The sequence below is a fragment of the Mercenaria mercenaria genome, chromosome 3, assembly GCF_021730395.1.
Source record: "Mercenaria mercenaria strain notata chromosome 3, MADL_Memer_1, whole genome shotgun sequence".
NCBI classification, from domain to species: Eukaryota; Metazoa; Mollusca; class Bivalvia; order Venerida; family Veneridae; genus Mercenaria; species Mercenaria mercenaria.
Genome location: NC_069363.1, coordinates 89556210 through 89574648, shown reverse-complemented (window position 1 = coordinate 89574648; position 18439 = coordinate 89556210). Strand labels below are relative to the sequence as shown.

General features: G+C 34.6%; 1 protein-coding gene across 2 annotated transcripts in view; it reads right to left on the bottom strand.

The window, feature by feature from the left end:
- LOC123524111 (uncharacterized) overlaps positions 1-16922 on the bottom strand; it is a 33361-nt gene extending 16439 nt beyond the window's left edge. Inside the window, exon 1 of one of the 2 annotated variants that reach the window (XM_045302050.2) lies at positions 16720-16922. The gene's annotated coding sequence lies outside the window, so the exon portion shown is untranslated. Of the gene's footprint in view, positions 1-2772; positions 2890-16719 lie in introns of those variants that run through there. The other variant, XM_045302048.2, reaches the window with a different exon arrangement.
- Positions 16923-18439: the final 1517 nt, after the last annotated feature.

The window sequence follows — 18439 nt, the reverse complement described above, 5'->3', positions numbered from 1 at the left end:
AGAAGACATCGATGAAGTCAAGTATATGCAAATAGACAAATGAACAACCAAGTAATAAATAATTTAAATTTAATGTCAGTGTGATTTTGATCAATTAATGGATTGAATTGATCAATTAATGCATTGAACATTGTTTCATTTTAATTAATTTATGTTCAGTTATCGCTTGACACATGTTAGATTTTACTGCATGTATTTTTAAGATTTCATTTTTCTGTTCTGGTTACCAAACCAATTGACGGTCTTCAGCTTTTATATAAATTTGTTAAATATACTTTGCCTAAGGAATTATACGAATATAAGAACAATTGTACTATAATGTATTTGTCAAATACTCGTATCTGCATTGACTGTTATATGTTTAACCAAAGTTTATTGTAAATGTTTTTGCTTATCATGATTGACCAAACCAACATAGACTTGAAATGAAAGACTTCCACAGCTACACACAATTATAAAACTTGCCTTCTGGCTCAGATTGTTGAAATATTTCAATATCTATCAAAAAGAAATATAAATTTAGAAAGTGTATTGAAATTAAAAGAAATACTCGATAATTATAAATATTCACATGCTGAATAATAAGTTATTTTAAATGGGTGGGAAAATACAAAATTTTATAAAAATAGATAAAGCATGCATTTCTAAAAAATCCCAAAGATCTTACTCATAAACAACTCTTTTTCCTTACATAACTCTCATTTAGAATTTAAGAACAGTGACAAATTAATATTATTATTGGCAACCTTTAAAGGCAGGCAAAAACGAATATTTAAGATGACACAATCAACATCACATATTTGTTACTGATTACTGAAACAAGGTTTATAATTTATCTCTTTAGTGTCACGTGATACTAATTTAGTATAAACGAACACAAGAAGTTATACTTAAGAAATTAAAATGATCTTCTAAGAAACTGGATACATGTTAATAGGATGATTTTATGACTATGGATGCCGATATCATCAGTATAATTACTTACACTTCAGTTTCGTCCTTACTGATGGCTAAATCGTTTACATATACTGGAAAGAGCAAAAATTCACATAACAGAAATGTTAAAAATCATTTAACTAAAACGTACTCAATTTGAATTTAAGTTATGAATGAACGGTTTATTTCAGAATGTATACCTTAAACTATTCCAGAAGTAGAAATAGTGCCATCAAACACAATAAAAACGCATATTCAATGTGCACAAAGGCGAACATAGAAATCTGTCGAAGGCATGAAACGAAACCAAAACAACATTAAGAAAGACTTGTTTGTTTGTAGAATTAGCGTTTGTTTATGTGTATGCAGGACCCTCCATAATCAGTGTTACTAAGTGTTTTCTTGTCAAGCACGCTTAACCGCACAAATAAGATATCCAACATGTGTTTTAGAGCAATTTAATTCATTTGTATATTCCTTTTTTCTTAAAAGAATCAGATGATTTTATTAAAGTCTTAAATCAAACCTTTTTGGGTGTTTACTTCGTACCATAAAGGTAGGACAAAGTTAAAAGTCACATTTATATTTTTCTCATTTTATATCAAGCAATAAATTGATAAGTCAAGCTTATTGCCACAATCTCAGACAGAAGTTTATGTGAAGGACTATAAGAAAACAGGAGAAATCTTTACCACTGAATCTAGTGGCAACTTTAAAACGTCTGGTACTTTCTGTTATTTCTTGCAGTCTTTCTTGTTTCCTTGTATGACGCTCAAGAGAAGGAGAAACTGAGCTGATTCACCTTCCCTTTCACGCATCTCCCTTACCTCCACGCTCCTCTCCTACCTTCCCTACCTCTACGCACCTCCCCACCCCCGACGCTCCTCCCCTACCTCCCCTCAAAACCATAACGGATGAAAAAATAGAAGTACGTTTTACTGTAGTAAAAGAAATAAAGTAACACTGAAGTATGTTTCATCGAAACCTATTGATATAACTTATACCAGACATTTAACTATCAATCATATTTACTTTTAAAGAACTGTAACTCCTCAGGGCATATACAACAAATTAAATATCGTTTTAGCAACTGCATTCCAAGTGCTTTTCACCAAAAAGTAATAAAACGGAGATACAATTTTCGACTGAATTTAAGATATATCCCTAAGATATATCTCTGTTAGTTATTGTTTTACTGCATTACTTGCATTTCCCATTAATTTTGTTGTTTCAATGTCTTCCGGTACGTGATAGTCAATATCTATTGGCAATTAACTGATCCTAATGAAAAGAATCATTTACAGAACAATAACAATCGCCTAAAAGAAGGTCAATGGATTTTTACCCGGATGTTCTCTAGTTATTGACCGGAAACCTCCATAACCTCTAGTTCTGCAGAACTTTGACACAGAGACCCAAAAGCCAGACCTTATACTAGTATACTAGCCACATGCAGCACCCTTGTAAAGTTTAATTGATGTCGCACAAATAATAATTGAGCTACGCCATGAGAAAACCAACAAAGTGGCTATGCGATCAGTATGGATCCAGACCAGCCTGCGCATCTGCACAGTCTGGTCAGGATCCATGCTGTTCGCTTTCAAAGCCTTTTGCAATTAGAGAAACCGTTAGCGAACAGCATGGATCCTGATCAGAATTCGCGGATGCACAGGCTGGTCTGGATCCATGCTGGTCGCGAAGCCACTATGTTGGTTTTCTCATGGCGCGGCTCATATAATGATTGGTTAACATTCTAAATTATCCATACTTTAAATATATTGACTCTAAATGAACATGAATGATGAATATTAAAATATGTGAAATCAATACCTTTACCTTGATTTTGATACTGATTGGCGCCGTACCTTTAAACATTAAACAAAAATGCAACTTCTCCTTTCATAATAAACCTTTATAATAAATAATAAATTTTCATCCAACATCATGGGTTTATTTCCCATTTCGTACCAATAATCAATAAATTATACAGCACTAAACTGTGGAAAGGAAATACATGACAATTTCCGTTACTGATAATAATTAATAACGATTTCTAATAAGTTGAAGTGTTATATGTTACAAACGCAATTTACGCTGTAACTAAGTGTCAGGAAATACACAACAACTGATATTAACTTAAATCTACGGAGAAACCAAAAAGCGGATATTTGTTGTCAGTCAGTAACTTTCACCGAGATACCACACAATTTAATATTTTCACGAGTCGCGTAGCCACGAATCTAAACTGAACTATTCACACGTAAAATGTTATTTCAGTCTTACAAGACAAATCTATTTTCGTTTTCATTTTATGTTATTCCAATAAGATTATACTTTATGTTGTCAGTTTTACGCGCGCAACGTCATTCAACGAAGGTAACATCACAAGCAACATTATTACGTTGCAATTGAAAATAAAATTTAAAAAATATATGGGCCATTCCATGAGAAAACCTGTATTAGTGACATGATATAACTATTGTATAATTAGTAGTGTAAAATACTGAAAAATGGCTGTTATATATTTTATCTTTGATATTTTAAAATTTGTTTTACAGTTTGATGCGCTGAAGTGCGGATGTTCTTGCAGTAATTTATTTACTTATTAGACCGGGGGGTGGGGGCGTGCCCCATCACAGCCCAGCTAGCTCAAAGGTGACCTACATTCATCAAAATTGCACCCAGCTATTTTGGCCAAGAAATATTTTCTCCAAATTTGGACCAACAAATGCACCAGAAGCCACCATTTCATACCAATATTAAAACAAGAGGGCCAAGATAGCCCTAGGTCGCTCACCTGAAAAACACACCATAACACACCATAACAGTGTAAACATGTTTGACATAGTGATTTTATGGAAAAAAATATTCTGACCAATTATCATTAAAATTGGAGCAAAAACCTTGAGTATAAACAAGTATTTTCTTTGAATTGACCTAGTGACCTAGTTTTTGACCCAAGATGATAATATTCGAACTTGACCTAGATTTCATCAAGGCTATCATTCTGACCAAATTTCATGAAGAACAATTGAAAAATACAGCCTCTATCGCATACATAAGGATTTTCTTTGATTTAACCTAGTGAGCTAGTTTTTGATCCTAGACAACCCATATTCGAACTTAACCTAGATTTCATCAAGGCAACTATTCTGACTAAATTTCATGAAAACCCAATGTAAAATGCAGCCCCTACAGCATACACAAGGTTTTGCCTTGATTTGACCTAGTGACCTAGTTTTTGATCCCAGATGACCAATATTTGAACTTGAACTAGATTTCATCAAGGCAATCATTCTGACAAAATTTCAAGAAGATCAGTTAAAAAATACAGCCTCTATCACATACACGAGTTATTTCTTTGATTGAACCTAGTGACCTATTTTTTGAACCCAGATAAAACATAATCAAACTCAACTAGATTTCATCAAGTCAATCATTCTGACCAAATTTCATGAAGATCAATTGAAAAATACAGCCTCTATCACATACACAAGGTTTTCCTTTGATTTGACCTAGTGACCTACTTTTTGACCAAAGATGACCCATATTCGAACTTGACCTAGATTTTATCAAGACAATCATTCTGACTCAATTTAATGAAGATCAATCGAAAAATACAGCCTCTATCGCATACACAAAGTTTTTATTTGATTTGACCTAATGACCTACTTTTTGACCCCAGATGACCTATATTCGAATTTGACTAGATTTCATCAATGCAATCATTCTGACCAAATTTCATGAAGATCAATTAAAAAATACAGCCTCTATCGCACACACAACGTTTTTCTTTGATTTGACCTAGTAACCTAGTTTTTGATCACAGATAACCCACATTCGAACTTGACCTAAATTTCATCTAGGCAATAATTCTAACCAAAATTCATGAAGATTAGTTGAAAAATACAGCCTCTATCGCATACACAAGGTTTTTCTTTGATTTGACCTAGTAAGCTAGTTTTTGACCCCCAGATGACCCATTTTAAAACTCGGCCTAGATTTCATTTAGGAATCATTCTAACTAAAATTCATGAAGACTAATTGAAAAATACAGCCTCTATCGCATACACAAGGTTTTCCTTTGATTTGACCTAGTGACCTAGCTTTTGATCCCAGATGAACCATTTTCGAACTCGGCCTAGATTTTATCAAGGTGATTATTCTGACCAAAATTCATGAAGATAAATTGAAAAATACAGCCTCTGTCGCATACACAAGGTTTTTCTTTGATTTGACCTAGTCACCTAGTTTTTGATCCCAGATGACCCATTTTCAAATTCGGCCTAGATTTCATCAAGATAATGATTCTGAAAAAATTTCATGAAGATCAGTTGAAAAATACAGTCTCTATCGCATACACAAGCTAAATGTTGACAAACAGACGACAGACGACGGACGCCGGACATTGAGCGATCACAAAAACTCACCTGAACATTGCTCAGGTGAGCTAAAAAGGGAAAAGCCTCCTGAATCCCCTGAAATTAAGACGGTACCCTCTCCCTATCTCAAAATTAAAAGCAAGAAATGCTCTGGTGGCCGCCATTTCATACCTGTGTTTCAAATATTTCCAGGATTAGACACCCTGACACCCAAAACGCGAGTGGAGGGCCCTCTCCCGTACATATCCCCTTTCGGCACCGTGCGCCACGCAGATGACGCCTTCGTTCAGAACTGGTCCAAAACCACAGGCCTAGGGCTTTTATATTTGGTATGGACTATTCAAATTATCCCCAAGGGTTAAATAGACTTATATGGGGAAAAACTTTGAAAATCTTTCTTCTTGTCCAAAGCCAAACGGTCGGAGTTTTGATATTTGACGTGTACCATCATCTAGTGGTCCTCTACAAAGATTGTTCAAAAAATCCCCCTATGATCAAACATGGCCCCGCCCTGGGGGTCACATGGTTTATATAGACTTATATAGGGAAAGACTTTGAAAATCTTCTGGTTCAATAACCACAGGGCATAGGACTTTGATATTTGATATGTAGCATCATTTAGTTGGCCTGAAGAATGCTCAAATGATATCACTAGGGTCAAATATGGCCCAGCCCTGAGGCCACATGTTTTATATAGACTTATATACGGAAAAACTTATCTTCTTGTTCTAAACCACAAGGCCTAGGGCTTTGAGATTTTGTATACAGCATCATCTAGTGGTCCTCTACCAAGATTATTCAAATCATTTGCCTAGGGTCAAATATGGCCCCGTCCTAGGGGTCACATGATATAGCGAAAACATTGAAAATCTTCTTGTACAAAACCACATGTACAAAACCACATGGCCTTAGGGTTTTGATATTTGGTATGTAGCATCGTGTAGTAGTCATATACCAAGATTGTTGACATGATCCCCTTGGGGTCAAATCTGGCCCCGCCGTGGGGGCCATGGTTTATATAAACTTAAGTAGGGAAAAACCTTTAAAAGAATCCCTGTCTTAAACCATAAGGCCCACAGATATTTAGATATTTAGTATGTGGCATGCTCTAGTGGTTCCCTATACAAAGATTGTTCAAATCATGACCCTGGTGTTAATATATTCCACACCCAGCGTGTCATTTGTTTTACATTTGACTTATATCGGAAAATCTTTAAAATCATTTTGTCCAGAATCATAAGCCCAGACCTTAGATATTTGGTATTTAGTAGTGTCTAATGGTCACAACTATCAAGTTTGTTCAAATAATGACCCTGGGGTCAAAATTGACCCGGGGTTAACAGTATTTACATTTGCTTATGAAGGGAAAACGTTAAAAATATATTTTCTGAAACAATAAGGCCCAGAGTTTAGATATTTGCTATGTGGCATGCCCTAGCAATTCTTTACCAAAATTGTTCAAATCATGACCCTGATGTCAATATGGGCCACGCCCGGGTGGTACCTTGATTTACATAGACATTTGTTTTTTGAAGCAACGGCAAAGAAATTTGGACATAAGTATAATGTTTGATACAAAAATACTCATATTTAATATTCTTAACCCTGACGTACTTTCTTGTTTTTGAAGTTACAGCACAGAAATTTGGACCACCTGTATAAGTTTTGACACAGACTGAATGGTCTTAATCTTGACCTACTGACCTTCTTTCTTGTTTTTTGAAGGTACAGCATAGAAATTTGCCACATGTATAACTTTTGATACAGATTGCAATACTCATCTTGCATATTCTTAACCCTGACCTCCTGACCTATTTTCTTGTTTTTGAAGCTACAGCAAATAGATTTGGACCACCTGTATAATTTGTTAACATATTTCAGTAGTTAGCTTGGATAATTTTTAACATGACTTACTCACCGTTTTTTTTTTTGTTGTTGTTTTTTTTTGGGGGGGGAGGGGGGTGTCATTTTTTTTTGTAAGCTTAAGCAAGGAAATTCGTTCAAGCGAGCAACTAAATTCAGATGAGCGATCATGACCCTCTTGTTTATAGAATAGGAGGTATCTATCCGTGTGGAATCTTTGCATAATGCGTATATTGAAATATGTTCATTAAAAGTCTCTCTCATGATCCCATCCGTCACATTAACCATATCCTCCCCACTTAACCAATGTCAGATTTTCACAAAATTTCAACTCTTAGAGTGAACCACTCTCAAATTGACCTGTTCATTACCAGAATGGAAATATAAAAGCTGTGAGTTCCTCGTGTACCTATTGATACAGTACCCGATGTATTAAGCTGTTGCGAAGGCCTGGGAGAGAAATAGATGATCAAAGGTAAGCACTTCTTGGTTCTTTTTGCAGGGATTTAAATTTGTGTCCGTTTTCTTCTCTGTTGGGCTACACGGTCCTTCATGTTTTCGTATATTGTGTCCTCATTTATTGGTGTCCGACCTACGACCTTCCTACGAGTATTCCTGGCCTTGACGGCAGTGACATTCTGTAAAATTTGTCCACTCCCTTTCTCTAAAAGCATTCTAGCTTCATACATGGTTGGTTCCTCTTGTGACCTTATCCACGATGAGGCTCAACTCGTTTTACTACAAGCTCCTTGACTTCCTCATGTGGTGGTAGCATGTTGCATTCCAGCCTACTTCAAATGGATCAAAGCATGACATGTTCATGGGAGCTATAACAAGTGTGGACAATTTGGTGAAAGTAACAAAGCATTGTGCTACTCTCACAAAAATCCTGCTTATCTAAATTTTACATGACTCTTACGACCACCATATAATATTAATACTGGACTACCACTGTTGCATGCTAGTAAAGTGCCTCTAAGTATTCCTCATGCATTTCCTGTATTTCCATGTTGGACTAACCAGATTCTGACATGGTTTATTTGGCCCCTGCTGTTGCCTCTTCCATCAATGCTGGCTCCATCCTTGCTCTTAAAGAATGAAAAATGGTAGTCTGATGTCCTGGAGCATTAATATCGCCAATAACAGTTAATGTTTTGGATCTTCCAGCTGTTACCGCTTGCGCATTGTACTGTGTACCTGCAACGATCTTTGGAGGTTTGTGTTGCAGGTAAAGGCTCTTCTATCAATGTGGTAAATATGCTACCGTGATGTAGTCGAAAGAAGTCAACGGTAAATATAACCTAACTTTCCCATTTTTAAGCAAATTCGCGTAGAACGAGTACTTTAATTATTATTATTCAATTTTTATATACATATCCTGCATGATATCAGACGGTTTTCATGTAAGGCAAGTTTTGCAGTTCGAAACCGGAAGTAGGAGTTTACTGCGCAAACCAGAGCAAATATGCGCCATATATAGAGTAGCAAAACACAACTAATTGGCCTTTCACTAGGGACTATTCAACCCCTTATTTTTTTTCATTCTGTCGTTAATTTATGAAAGAATTTTCAGAACAAATAGGTGTAAGAAAAAGTGTTGTTCTATAAAGATACGTAAAGACGACCTGAAGTTGTTTTTATATGAAATATAGGATTTGAATAACATGTGGGCGGGGGAGCTTATATTTCAAATTTTACTTCTTAAGTATTATTTGCCCCATGCATTTACTTTGGTCTGCAACAGAAACGCGGAAAGCTGACTATTTTCGTAACAAAATACTACGAAGATAACAAATGTTTGGGCACATCCTGTACACATCTTTATTGACTGTCACATTATCTGTTACGAAAACGTATTAAAGAAGCAGACGTACAGATGCTTCTTTGAAAACCAATCTCGTCACCTGAACGCAACAAAGTCGTATCTCTATATAAATTTATAATAAGATACGACTTTGTTGCGTTGAGGTGACGAATTCTATCAGCTTTTTTTGCAACAGGTATTTAAAGAATGATAGTAAATTGAATAAAACTGTACATGACTAGTTTTACCTGCCTAATTTCCATTATTGAACAGTTTGACAGCTCAGCATGCGTATTCGGCATTTATTTACTTCCTGCTTCATGATTCACACCGTGACGAGATTGCAAAAACTGACAACGTACGTTTAAAGTATGAGATGCCACAAGTCAGTGAAAAGAATTAATTATACATTAACTTGTGATGAAACATTCCGTATTATCATATTACAAAAGCCACATTTAACATCATTAAACTTCATAGATATTTAAGAAAAGCAGGAACATTAAGTGAAGCTAGAGAATGTCATGATAATAAAAAGTCAGAAAGAAATTGAACCGGAAGCTATTGACATTACCGACGCCATAACTGATAATTCATATTTATATATATCAGGCGTTATGAATATAGCAAAAACTGAAACTGGGAAATGCAGTTTCTTTGCTGATACACTTGACGTGACTCTTTAGATGATAAAAGAGTTTCAAATAACGTCAAGATTCAATGAAAAATCTCCTATACGCATTTATTTCTTCAATTAATGATGGTATCAAATAAAATTCGTGAATGAAAATTCCGGACAATACCGACAACGACCGATTACTGCCGCAACGGATAACTTAAACTCGTCTGTGTGGACATTTAATTAGGAAACTCCGATCGATAAAACAGATCTATAACAATTAAAATTTTATCAAAAAAGAAAAAATAGCCTAAAGATAACAAGTAGTATTTTAGCATAGCTAATGAAGTTAAATATGCATAGAAACAAAGTCATGACATTTCTTGATAAGACCACTCCAATTAAGGTATTGGACCCGTAATGACAATCGACAATTTCCGTGCAATTTCCGGCATCCTCCGACCATAATAGAAACATTTTTCATAACAAGAGGGCCATTGTGGCATAAGTCGCTCACCTGAAATTGACTATTAGACTTTAAAAGAATTTAAGCTAAACAATTTTAGAGAGGACCTTATAATGATGCTATACACCAAGTTTGATGAAGATCCATTGAGCAGTTTATGAAAAGAAGTTGTCGAAGGATTTTTTTTCTATTTTCAGCTCTGGAGGACCCTAAAAGGGAACAAGCTAAAGTATTGAAATCTGTATGAAAAATTATACATGTGGCTCAAATTCTTTTGCTAAAGCTTCAAAAGCAAAAATGATGAGTAGGTCATGGTAAAGATTATTCAAGATAACTACTGAAATCTGTATTAAAATCATATAGGTGGTCCAAATCTCTTTGCTGTAGCTTCAAAAACATGAAAGTAGGTCAATATGTCAAGATTAAGACTATTCAAGATGACGATTGAAATCTGTATCAAAAATTATACATGTGATCCAAATTTTTAGAATAACTTCGAAAACAAGAAAGTAGGCCAATAAGTAGTCATGATTTAGACTATTCAAGATAAGTATTGAAATCTGTATCAAACATAATACATGTGGTCACAATCTCTATGCTGTAACTTCAAAAACAGGAAAGTAGGTCAGTAGGTCACGATTAAGACTATTCAAGATTAGTATTGAAATCTTCATTAGAAATTATACAGATGGTCCAAATCTCCTTGCTGTAGCTTCAGAACCAAGTCAGTAGTTAAGGTCAGGGTTAAGAATATTAAAGATGAGTATTGAAATATATATCAAAAATTATACAAGTTGTCAAAATTTCTATGCAGTAACTCCTAAAACGAGAAAGTAGGTCAGTAGGTCACAATTAAAACTATTCAATTTGAGCATTGAAATATGTATCAAACATTATACTTGTGATCTAAATTCCTTTGCCATTCCTTCAAAAAACAAACAAGTATATGTAAAACAAGGGACCATCCAGGCGTGGCCTTTACTGAACAGTCTTGGTAGAGCATGCTGCAAACCAACTATCTAAGCTCTTGACCTTATGGTTTCAGTAAAAAAATATTAAATGTTTGTTTCCTACATAAGACAATGTATCCCGTGGCGCAGTCAATTTTGACCCCGGGGTCATAATTTGAACACACTTGATAGTTGACAACTAGACAATACTAAATACTAAATATCTAAGGTCTGGGACTTATTTTTCTGGACAAGTAGACTTTTTTAAAATATCCTATATAAGTTAATGTAAAAGAAGGGACCCCCATTCGTGGCATATATTGACCCAAGGGTCATGATTTGAAAACTCTTGGTAGAGAACCACTAGAGCATGCCACATACTAAATATCTAAGCCCAGGGCCCCATGGTTTAAGGCAATACTTTTTAAAAGCTTTTTCCCTATGCGAGTCTATTTAAACCAAATGCTCCCGGAGCGGGGCCATTTTTAACCCCACGGGGATAATTTGAACAATGCTGATAAAGGACCTATACCAAATATGAAAGCCCTAGGCCCTGTGGTTTTGTACAAGAAGATTTTCAAAGTTTTCCCCCACAGAAGTGTATATAATTCATGTGACCACGCGGGGCCGGGCCTAATTTTACCCAAAGGGATTATTTGAACAAACTTGGTAAAGGACTACTATACGATGCTACATACTGAATATCAAAGCCCTAGGTCAGGTGGTTTTGTAAAAGAAGATTTTTAAAGTTTCCCGTATATAAGTTTATATTAACCATGTGACCTAAGGGCGGTCCATATTTGACCCTAGGAGATAGTTTGAACAATCTTGATAGAGGACCACTAGATGATGCTACACACCAAATATCAAAGCCCTAGGCCATGTGGTTTTGGACAAAAAGAAAATCAAAGCTTTTCCCTATATAAGTCTATATAAACCATGTGACACCCAGGTCGGGGCCATATTTGACCATAGCGAGATAATTTGATTAATCTTGGTAGAGGACCACTTGATGATGCTACATACCAGATATCAAAGCCCTAGGACCTGTGGTTTTGGACGAGAAGATTTTTAAAGTTTTTCCTTTCGGTTACCATGGCCACCACATTTTTGTACGGAATCAATTCTTTGAACAAATGTGAAAGACGACTATCAAAGAAACATCCCTGAGAAGTTTCATCAAAATTGGTCTGGTATTTAAGGAGGCGATGCGGTTTAAAAGAAAATGTTGACCGGCGACGGACGATCACTGACCACAATAGCGGTGAGCTAGCAACCGGAAAATGCCGAACTGGTTTACGGAGAATACGTAAATGGACGGAAATTACCGATTGTCATGACGGGTCCACTACCTTAAAATGTTAAGAGCCGCGCCATGAGAAAACCAACATAATGGCTATGCGACCAGTCTGGTCAGGATCCATGCTGTTCGCGAACGGTTTCTCTAATTGCAATAGGCTTTGAAAGCGAACCGCATGGATCCTGACCAGACTGCGCGGATCCGCAGGCTGGTCTGGATCCATGCTGGTGGCAAAGCTGGTTGGTTTTCTCATGGCGCGGCTCTTATAATGATTCATACTTCAACGTTAAGTTTAACTTCTGATGCGTAGTAAAATTCACATTAGTATGTGTTAAATTTCATAAAGGTTATGTCATGAAAGTAAAGCGTAAAAATAAGACCTTAAATATCAAACACTGTGAATTTGGCAATTAATCAGGTTACCTTCCTTATAACCTGAGTAACAAATAGAAAATAAGGTAGTTTGTGATGATATCTTCATGTGAAAATTGAAACTTGAAAGTTTAACTTGAAAAACTGTATAAATTATAAGGCTAAATTGCCAAAATATTGAGATACTGGTATTGTTATTAAAATATTAATTTTACTGACGCTTTTAACTGAATTCAAGAAAAATATCACTGATTGAGATAGTCGCAGCTTAAAGTTTCCTCTTCAATTAATAGCGAAAAAGATAAAGCTGGGGAAAAATAAAGCTCACTGGTCACTTATACAAAAGGTAATTTGTGAATACAATGTAGTTGTATATAAATATAATCATATAAATACCAATATAATGAACTGCGTTTCTGTAGGTGAATATGGCTGTTTTTTCTTTTATATATATTAATAGTATATTTTATGTTCTATGTTGAGGCCTCAGACCATAAACAATATTACATAATGATCTTCTCTGAACATTGTCATTGCGGAATCTGTCTTTCCTATGTTTTATTATTCACATTTAACTCATTTGTATGTGTGTATTTGTAAGGTTAGCATGGGATGGTTCCCCGACCCATGTCTAACCATGTGACGGGGAGATTAAACGGGGTTACCCATTGGGGCCTCAAACGACAAAAAACGGGCAGTCACACGGGACTCACACCTATGTCTGAAAACTGGTCGCTCACTTGGATGAAATGGTAAGTCGTATATCATGTACTGGAGAAACCATTTGAAATTATGGCTAAAAAAGACTTCATGAAAAATAATGCACTCGACGGTAGAGTGCTTTATTTTTCTCCAATCTGCAGTTAACCATTTATGTCATTTTATTTTCTTTCATAAACAAAAATAACTTTAATAAGATATCAAAATTACTTACTTTAAAGACCGAACCATATAAACCTATCTTATAAACATAATCTATCGAATTCAACCATAGGGATCTTTCACTGGTTGAAGGTGCGGATGGAAATATCGAGACTCTGTCGAGTAACCGCACAATAGTTACCCGACAGCCAAAAATGTCCATCCGCACCTTCAACTAGTGATAGATTCATTTTCTTGAATGCCTTATTATTCAATTAAAAGAAGAAATAAAGTAAAACGAATGTTCCTAAAGCACAATTTTACCATACTTAGCATATGAAAATACGCATGCATTCATAAATTACAGCACATGAGTCATCTCATTTTGTCAGCATTAGCAAAACCGCAGGACAATCCTTTCTGACATGAAAGAAACCTAATATCAGTTAATTCATAACATGTGCCCCGGTCACGAAATAATCGATTTTCACGAGAAAAGTGATGTAATATTTCTATAATACAATGTTTGTTGTAGAAGCCTAGATGGGAAGGTTGTCTTAAAGTGCACAAAGTTTGTGATTTACATCCTAAGGTTTCTCTTAAATATGGACTTTTATAATACGTATATTTCATATGATATAACTTGTATTCTTTAAAAAGTGTCGTTAAAACAATTTAAGGAGAAATCTACCTTATTTTTATTCGGTTCAGATTCTAAGAATAGCCGAATAATTTAAATGAATCTGCACTTAACGGATGTTGGTGAAATACCTCACTCCTAAGTTTTCTTTTTGTCCTAACTAGGCTTCGTGAAATGGGCCTGTGGTGCGGAGTATGTTTTATTCTCAATTTTTGCTGAAAATATATTTCATATTTATTTTGCTTATTTCATATTTTTCAGTTTAAGCAATATTTTATCAATCACAATTCATTAATTTACAAGATGTACATATATCAAAAAGGCATACAGGATTGAGTAGGAAGCTGAAAGCTTATTTGAAACTCTCTCCTTAATTTTTCAGTTGCAATACATTTGTGCAATGATTCAGTAGAATCTATGTCGTAAAGATATGTGTAAGACAGAGATCGAATATTTAGATTGTAACAGACTTATATACATATAGTTCACATTGATACATTATTACATACACATTTAAAAACTCTGTTAAGTTTAAATGGAACCTGAGACGTCAATATTTTTCCATATTGACGTTCAAATTTCATATCGGGTGTGTGACGTCATTTATGACGTCAAATTCATGTATGTCGTCGCGTTTAAAGGTTCTTTAACGACCATATTTCCAATTTGACTCAGGCTTAAGGAGGTAGGTTACCTGGTTACAAGGGTAAATTCAAATTAGTTGAACCGCAGCATGTTATTGTATTTCGTGTAATATGAAGTTTTAACTGCTACAATCTCAGTTTCGTTTGTCTCTGTCCCTTCAAGTTCAATTTTCATCCAGGTTTGAAGAACATGACCCTCCAAAGGTATTTCATATTGAAAGAAGAAGGAAAATATGGATATTTAACACTTTTCAGTGTAAGTTAGTTTCATTGATATCCGTAGAAGTCTGCATAATTGATAATTTTACTGGTATGCACGTTATCTTTCTAATATAAGCTTAAAATGTATATGTCGCGGGGCTAGTATTTCCATGGTAACGCATTTTCTCTCATTTTTAAACAACTATGTATAAAAATAGGGGTTTTCGACGGCTTCAGTGCCATTCTGTTAATGACCAACATAAAATATTTTGGTAATAGTATTAGCAAAATACCAAGCACTTTACATGGTACCCTATTTTTCTTAAATTTTAAAGTAACCATGGCAACAGAGATGTTTAAAATAGCTTATGTCTTGCTGTTTGTCGTAAATTCTTTAGAAAAGTATTGAATAAGATTATCTTTCTAGTTGATGTAGCTTTAAAACATATTATTTCTAACGTAGGTTACATTTTCGTGTTATTTGCATTTATTCAAACAAATTTCACAGCTTGGAATACGTACAGCAGTACCCCTCGTCTGCCATTTTTCATGGAAAAATCGTTCAGCATGCTGCTATTATTCTCATGGATATTGTTGAAATGAAAATAAAAAGCCGAAGCTGTGTTTCTTAAATAGACCAGTGTCAACGCTTTTGAATTTTACATTTAGATACATAGGTCACGGGCTTCGTTTCCATGGTAACATCAATTCAATTCAAGAAACCACAATTTTCTACTGAAATTTGAACAATTTTAGTTCTTAGTTTTAGTATATAAGTAACAAATTATCAACGGAACCTGAAAAATAGGTATTACAAATCAAACTACTAGACATTTTATTTGAAAATGGCCGTAACAAGCAATCTTTCACCCAACTATATTCCAAATAACATTGGTTGCCATCATCCATATTCTTACATTCCGCATAACATTTCAATATAACTACATAAAAGAAGCAAAATATTGATTATTATTCAGAGCAAAAGACTTATAAAATATTTCAGCAAATAATGGTTATTTGAAAATAGTTAAAATAAAGAAAATGTACAGAATTACGTACTTTCAAGATAAAAGTTATTAATTCTGCGCGGTAACTGACACGTAACATCATGACGTCAATGACGTCACTTTAAGGCAAAATTGTTTTGAAGCGTTTCTGCGGCAATTTATTCATTATTTCTGCATTATTATACCATAAAGCATCAGATCGAAGACAAGTTCATGATTTGTTTTCAGAAGAATGAATATACAAACACATTTAGTTTGTCGTAAACGTCGTCGTAAATCGTCACGTTAGCTTCCGGTTGGACATGCGCACATACAAATATGAAGGTAACCTACCTCCTTAATAACAAATTTGTATCATTTATATGATAATTTTATTATTTATGTCACTGCATTTTATATACCACAAAATACATTCACAGTAAACTAATGATAGAAAATGAAACAGAAATAACATTTATATATCTTTTTTTTTTTTTTAAATGATAAGAAACGTAAGAAATATCAAATTCGCAAATTAAAATGCAAAGAGTAATATCGCTTGCGGTATTTCATAACATCTATAAAAAGTGAGAGAGAGAAATAATTGAAGTAATATATTTACATCCTTTATAAGTACTTTTTAAATCATTTTAAGAATTTAAAGTTAATTCTTTTCAAGAAATAAAACAACTTACCTTTTTTATTCTCCGGTATATCTCGTTGTAACCCCAGCTGAAAATTAAAATGAGACCACAAGAGTTATTTATTAAGTACCATGTCAAGGCAAGTTTCGGTATGGAAATATTTGTTTAAAAAATATATATCCTGTTACACACATCTGTGTCACTGATAATATCAATAAACTAGATGTCTTTAAATTATTTCATGTTTTACCGGCACGTTCATGTTGCAAGTAGGTTATCAGCTGATATCAAACAAAACAATTTAATTCTAGATGTTTATTTAAACGTAAAATAGATACTTGTACGCGTGCAAGTAAGTTTTCGTTAGCAAATGTGGTGTTTTCATTTTCATCCAAATTTAAATGTTCACGTTAATTACGCGCCTTTTAAGTCAATCTTTAAAGTTCATTAAACCGTGATCATGTGCGTCGGCTCTATAAAGTCAAGAATATTAGTCACAATTAAAAGTCAATTTGAAATATAGTTAAGATTTCTTTCACGGAATTTCAAAGAACTTTGATATTCTTCATTGGTTAAACTTGTTCCCTTTACTAGTAGATACTGAATTATTTTGTAGCCTAAAATACAATTTTTCATAGATTAGGAAATAAATACAAAGAGTGTTAAATAACGACTGAGAATTTCAAGCATATTCATTTCGAAAATGCCTGATTAACTTTTATAATAAATTATGAATTGTCCACGCCAAGGTAAATTGAATCAGACGAAATCGATTCTTTATCAGATATCACAGTCGACAAAACATGTAGTATTGAACTGCGCAGAGAATGGGAAACACATTAAAGGTTAATACAATATCCTATGGAAGAGTCATGGTGCCAGCAGAGAGATTTAAATTTGTCTTACGTACGAGTTACTATCTCCTACGTAGGAGTTAGTATCTCCTACGTAGGACTTAGTATCTCCTACGTAGGACATAGTATCTCCTACGTAGGACATAGTATCTCCTACGTAGTACTTAATATCTCCTACGTAGGACATAGTTTCTCCTACGTAGAACTTAGTATCTCCTACGTAGGACTTAGTATCTCCTACGTAGTACTTAATATCTCCTACGTAGGACTTAGTATCTCCTACGTAGTACTTAGTATCTCCTACGTCGGACCTGGAACAACTGATACGTATTAGACCTTCCTGGTAGGACTTAGTATCTCCTACGTAGGACATAGTTTCTCCTACGTAGGACTTAGTATCTCCTACGTAGCACTTAATATCTTCTACGTAGGACATAGTATCTCCTACGTAGGAGATATTAAGTACTACGTAGTACTTAATATCTCCTACGTAGGACAAAGTATCTCCTACGTAGGACTTAGTATCTCCTACGTAGGAGTTTGTATCTCCTACGTAGGACTTAGTATCTCCTACGTAGGACATATTATCTCCTACGTAGGACTTAGTATCTCCTACGTAGGACATAGTATCTCCTACGTAGGAGTTAGTAACTCGTACGTATGTCACTGGCTAAAAGACTCTCAAGCATGCGCAGTGGAACAATATCCTTGTGAGTACTATTATTTTGTAAGGAAATGTGTGTAATTTAAAACTACACGGCATAGATGACTTTATAAAAACATATTTTGCATCTGGTATGAAATATTGAGAAATATTACTTTGTCTTGAAAAAATAAATGGGTTTAAAGTTTCTTTACGAAGCCTTAAACGGATATTGTCACGTATAAAGAGGTAGCTTTAATACACTGCTTGATCT